Source organism: Falco rusticolus, chromosome 2 (genome assembly GCF_015220075.1).
Source record: "Falco rusticolus isolate bFalRus1 chromosome 2, bFalRus1.pri, whole genome shotgun sequence".
Lineage (NCBI taxonomy): Eukaryota > Metazoa > Chordata > Aves > Falconiformes > Falconidae > Falco > Falco rusticolus.
This window is the reverse complement of record NC_051188.1, coordinates 11,326,541-11,332,540: the sequence shown is the minus strand read 5'-3', so window position 1 is coordinate 11,332,540 and position 6,000 is coordinate 11,326,541.

Sequence of the window (6,000 nt, the reverse complement as noted above, 5' to 3'; positions counted from 1 at the left end):
TTGTCAAAGGTAACAGTTTGTATAGCTTCTAAATTATTCCTCTCCCTAGATTTCTTTCCTTAAGTGACTATAATTTACTTTTGTCCATACCACTGTTGTCTCTTAACCAAGCTTTTAGTTTATTCCATACTGGCTTCCACAATAATAGATCCAAAAGTTGCAGACCCTTAGCCCTGGGCACAGACCATCCACAACAGTTGTTTTAAGTGTGACCTAGTCGCAGCTTGGGTCTTGTCTACCTTATCAATCAGAAGACCACAGACAGAGTGTAACAACTTTTTCAGCTGCACATATACCTCTGTGCTCTTATATGGCTTATGCTCATCCAGGTAATACAATTATTCAGTTTCTGATCTTACATTTAAAGCTTGCACAGTGCAGCACATCAACTCAGTCTGCTAGCGCTTCCCTCGTTGGTTCCCAGATCTACCTTAAACTTATTTATCTGGGTGGTGTTTTTTATTTCCTAAACCATTTTGCCTGACGCAGAAAGTTGCACTCCTCTAGTGATCAGTAATTAGCTACTGTGGTTTATGCTTACAACCTGGGCCTCTGGTACTGTCTTTCCTTTTTTTTCTCATTTTGCTCCCTTTCACTGAATATCCTAGGAGATTTACTATGTCACCGTACACCATTAGTATTTATAGGGTGAAGAAACAGCCTTCTAATTTGCACAGACACATTCCCATCTGCTAAATCTGGCATTTCCCAATTTGTCACATTCTTCTAAATTTAAGCCTTTCTTTCTAAAACGGCTCCTCTGCCCAGGGTCATTTGACTGCGCCTGAGCAGCTGCCACGAAGCACGTGGGAGCTGTTGGCATCCTCACAATGAAGGTAATCAAGTTCTAGTCCAACAGTGTTACAAGAATGGTGGCAATCCTGGATCCAACGAAGCGTGTACATAAGCTTCAGGCAGCTATTTGGTCCTGCCTGCACACTGTCTCACAACCGGGACAAGCAAATGCTGCTTTCTAGCACTGGTGCCCTCTCAAACACTCGGTAGACTTCAGTTTTGCCTTGAGAAATACATCCCAACAGAAATGGCCTGGCTGAGTGGGAGAAGGTGTGCAAAGAGGTGCTAGCATCTGATCTCGGGGAAGCGATGCAAATGTGAGCCAAGTGCTGTTTCTGTCTGCAGCAGGTTTCTGACCTGCTTCTTTCCTGTCGGTGAGGTCAGCACGGAGCTGTGAGGGGGGATGTGTGGGGGGAGAGGCTGCCAAGTTTTGGGAGTGCAACTGATTATAAATGGAATGCTTTCACACATTAATATTTATGCGGTGTGCCCACAAATGGCAAAGAAAGGTTATTTTTAGATTAGTTGTATTTCAGTGGAAAACAAATCTGAAGAGGTGTTGTGAGACTTCAGTGGCACAACTGATAGGAAAAAGTGGGCTTTTTGTCTGATCACTAGGCAAGGGAGCTTTATCATATTAAATCTGTAGGTTTTAATGAATGGCTGAAAGTACATTCATTCCTTCATCAGTTTCACAGCCTATTGCAAACAGATTTTAGTGAAACTGTTTACTGTGCTATTAATTATTAAATGAGACCATATTTTCCCTAATGGTCTTGAACCATCACCAAGAATGTTTTAGCTTTGTCTTTGACCGTGCTAATAATAATCGTACCTGTTGCATGCTACAATTACTCTAATGTTTTACTTTCCAGCTACTCTAGAAGCAGTTGAACTTATTTTGGTAACATAGTGGTAGGGTATATACAGGTTGCAATACAGTTTTGATCTAGTATTCCCTTTTGAAATGCCATTATATCAAATCCATTAAGTGCTTACAATGGATGGGCTGAAAAAATTACTGTCAGAGAAAAATAAAGAGGTGCCATATTTCTGTGTCTTAGTGATTCAACAGCAGATCCGCTGAGTTCACCCCCCCAAAAAATCTAGTTTTTCAGTCCTGCAAACTCAATTTCAATTCTGATAGTCAACTGGGCTTTTGACTTCCCAATTATCATCACGGGTAATAAAGAAAATTCTTCAAAATGAACACCACCATGCTGTGTTCTTTTAATTACCTATAAAATTGCTCTGACAGCCTTCTATCTTCTCCATGAAGATATTTCTGAATTGATTGTGAGACTGTGATTAGCAAGGACAAGCCTCACCTTGATTTCAAGAACTGCAGTTGAATAAACAGGCTTTGCAGTTAAAAACCCCCATAGTTTATAAGATTTGGAACTAAGAAAATTGATACTGCAATCAGTGGAGGAGTAAATACAGAACTCTGATCACCTTACAGGTTTCTATAATACTTTAGCCAGTTTAGCACCAATTCTAATCCAGAAAATAAGTATTTACATCTGAATATGCTTTAGTTTGACAGTTTGACTTGACAAGAGGTAAGTTGTGGTCTTGGTAGTGATCTGAATCCCTCAGAGCAGAGACATGAGCTTCAATAAGCAATCCCTTCATGAGGCTGTTTAATGCTAAGCTCCAAATAACATATCCTGGATTGCTCTCTCACATGTATTTTAATCAGCTAAAAGGATGATTTGTTTAAAAAAAGCTAATTACCTTTAGGCAAGAGATCAGTATTGTTAATGTCGGTATTCACGCAATTCCTCTTCTTAATCACACACATTTTCACAGACTGATGCACCTACGTGCAGTCTGTTTAATAAGACACATTCCCTATCCACTAGCTGCAGAAATTAGACAGTAGCTGGATCAGAAGAAAAATGTTTTTGAATTCCTGTTCCTGCAGGAGCTTTTCCTCCTTTCCACAAAATGGTTAGGAGGGTAGACTCTGAAAGGCAAGGATTTTTTTAATTATTTCTTTAAAAAAAAGTTTGCAAAGGGTACTACAGAGCAGTAGTTTGCTACTGCTTGTGGATTCTTCTCCATTTTAATTTTTTGAACATGCAGCACAAAGATCACAAGGGTCTCATAGGGCTTGTGTTGAATTGTCTCTGTGAACAGGCAAACACCACCCCTTGCTCTGAGCTCTGTTATTCTGATCTGCTGACCTGCATGCAGTCAGGAGTCAAAAGGAATTGTTCCAACAGGGCATTCATATGGGATCATTTCTATTAAGTCATTAAGCACTACAAGCAACCCTTTTTCAAGGTTTTGTAATTTTTCCCTTATCTAATCAAAAAGAGAAGAAGGAAGAAGCTTTTAGTGAACCATAAGCTTAGGTGCATCACCATAACCAAAGTTACTGGACTGGTTAATGAAAATGGTGTACAGATTCCATTAGACTGTGAGAATATCCTACAGTCATGGTTGCAAAACTCAGCTCAGAGGACACCTCAGACTTTCTTGTGAGCTCCCAGCATTGCAACATACAGCAGGTCCATAAAGTCTAATGTTTAATATGGTTTTCCAGACTTCCTAAGACTACACACCACAGCTTCAGGGTTTTCCAAAAACTGTGGGGAACCAAACAGATAAAAATTTCACCTCTGCAGGATTATAGATTATGAATTGTGAAACTGCTCTGAAGTTCATCTGAAAATTGATAGGCCATAGCTGTGCTTCATTATGAAGGGTTCAAGCAGCTGTTAGCTCTGTTTTATCACTGTGCGATATATCACACTGTTGTGGCCAAATATTTTATTGTGTCCACCATGCGCAGTGTGCCTGTGAAATTCTCTTGTCAGGCAGAGTTAGATTCAGAGATGCTATTCAAGCTAGTGAGCTTTTTAACATGCTAGAAAATCGGATTCTAATACGTTGGTGTAATGTACATGAGAAAGGAAGAGTAATGAGAGGTGGCAGGAAAAGCAGCCAACAGGGAAATAAAAAATAATTCAAGACTGCAACAAGACACAAAAGATGGCTTACATCTTATCACCTACCATAGCTACTTTATTGGCCAGTTTTGTTATTAGCTGGTGGCAAGCCAACAACTTTCCTGCCAGTTAAGCTGTACTGGCTCTTCAGTGCTTTGGAAGACTGAGCTGGAATCTCATCATCGTGATCAGTCAGTGAGAAAACAATGGGGTTTTAATTGTTGAATCTTCATCGCTGATAATAAGAGAAGAGGAACAAAGAGCATGGGTGATTTTCAGATTCCAGATCTGCGGTTGTTGATAGTTACGTAAGTCATATATTAATTCCTAAAATATAACTGCCTTGTTATCTGTGAAATCCTCTTTTATCTTCCCTTTTATTACATGAAAGTTGTTACTCTTCTTTGTACCTCTAGGGTTTGGTGTCATCATGTCACATTTCATCTCCTCATTTGTTAAATTTTGCCTTTTCTATTCACATAGCAGAGCCAGTTGGGAATCGCTACCACTCCTGCCCCACAAATGCTTTTCTGAGCTTCTCTATCAGCCTACAGATCTTTCATTGAAGTACTTCCCTAAAAGTTAGTTCCATTCTTACAGAAAGTAAACTAACTACCAGTGAGTAGGAGAAACTAAACAGTCACTCTACATAACAAAATTATTTGATTAAGCAAAATAATTGTTTTGGTCATATATGTTTCACTTAAGTTTCTTGCCTTTTATCTCTTTAGAGGAGTAGTGAAGATTAATACTTTCCAGAGAATTCTTCCTTTCCAAGGATTTTTCCAGAGGCTGTTGGAAAATTAAAAATGCTAGGAATTGATAATACTGGGAATGTCATAATATGGAAAAAGGAAGTAGGAAAAGACTTGAAGTCAGACAAAAATATCTTTTTTATATCACTACAGTCACATTTTAATAGCTCATGTCACACGCAGCACCTACTTTTGAAAGTCCTCCTATTTCCTCCCTTATCCCAGCTTTTCACTACAGCTCTTCAAGTTTAGATTCATGTTTGGACATGAAGAGTGAGTGTAGATAGCATTCTAGTTGAGTCATGTCTTACACAATGCTTCATGCTCTACACGTGAAACTTGTGGACTGATGATTTACTATAGGATAACATTTTCCACTTTGGTGGCTTGTGTTTATCCTGATGAATAACCAGAGCTTCCTCCATTTCCAGTAGATGACTTGTCAGCTTTCAGGCAAAATTCTCATTAGTTGATTGGTACCCGGAGTTCCGTTCAGTACTGTTCAGTGTTTATCCTATTTAGGTTACTCATAGTCACCTAGTTCTTCATCTGTACCTTGGTATCTTCCACACTGCTAATACCAGCTCAATTTTTGTTCATGTCAGTGTATTTATCCACTCTAATCTCCTTCTAGTTTGCTTGAACAGTATTCGTTGTCACTCCTTTGCCACCATGCAATTTTTACACCTCACCTACAATACAACTTTTATGCCGCTAGTTGGAAAGGCACGAGCTTATGAAAGTCTCCACTTCCAAATCCAGCGTTTGGCAAAATCTCAGCATAATTGCAGAAAAGAATGGGTGGCTGGAGGCAAGTGCGGTCCAGAAAATGGGAGGCAAATAGCCAGCGACTTCTTGCACAGAGCCTGAACCACTGCTGTAATGTGCACAGGCTCATCGTCAAAGAGCGAATCATCTTAAACCAAAGCAGGCCACCGCACACAGTAAAATCACAGAAGCGTTCAAAGCTAACATTGTTCCATGAACAGAAGATTACAGTGAACAGTTGGATACCTCAACCATCCACAAGAAAAACTCAGGAAGACTGGCTGTTAACTTGATAGTATCTTACAATGGGAGGACTTACTGGAGGATAAACATCAGAGGAAGGTGCAAAACTATGGCGATGTCCAAGAAAGGCTTTTGACATGATCTTCCGTAGCATACTCATAGAGAAAGGATAGATCAGCAGATCATGTGGTAGACTGAAAACTCAAAGGATTGTGATCATGGCAGGAAGTCTAGTTGAAGGCCAGTAACTAGCGATGTACCCTAGGGGTCAACACTGTGCAGATCTGTTCAACATCTTCATTAATAATCTAGGTGGTGGGACTGAATGTAATCCTTAGCAGTTTTGCTGATGGCACAAAACTGGGAGGAGTGGCTGATATGCCAGAGGGTCATGCTGCCATCCAGAGGGGTTTGGACAGGCTGGAGAGATGGGCTGACAGGAACCTCATGAAATTCGACAAGGGGAAGTGCAAAGTCCTGCA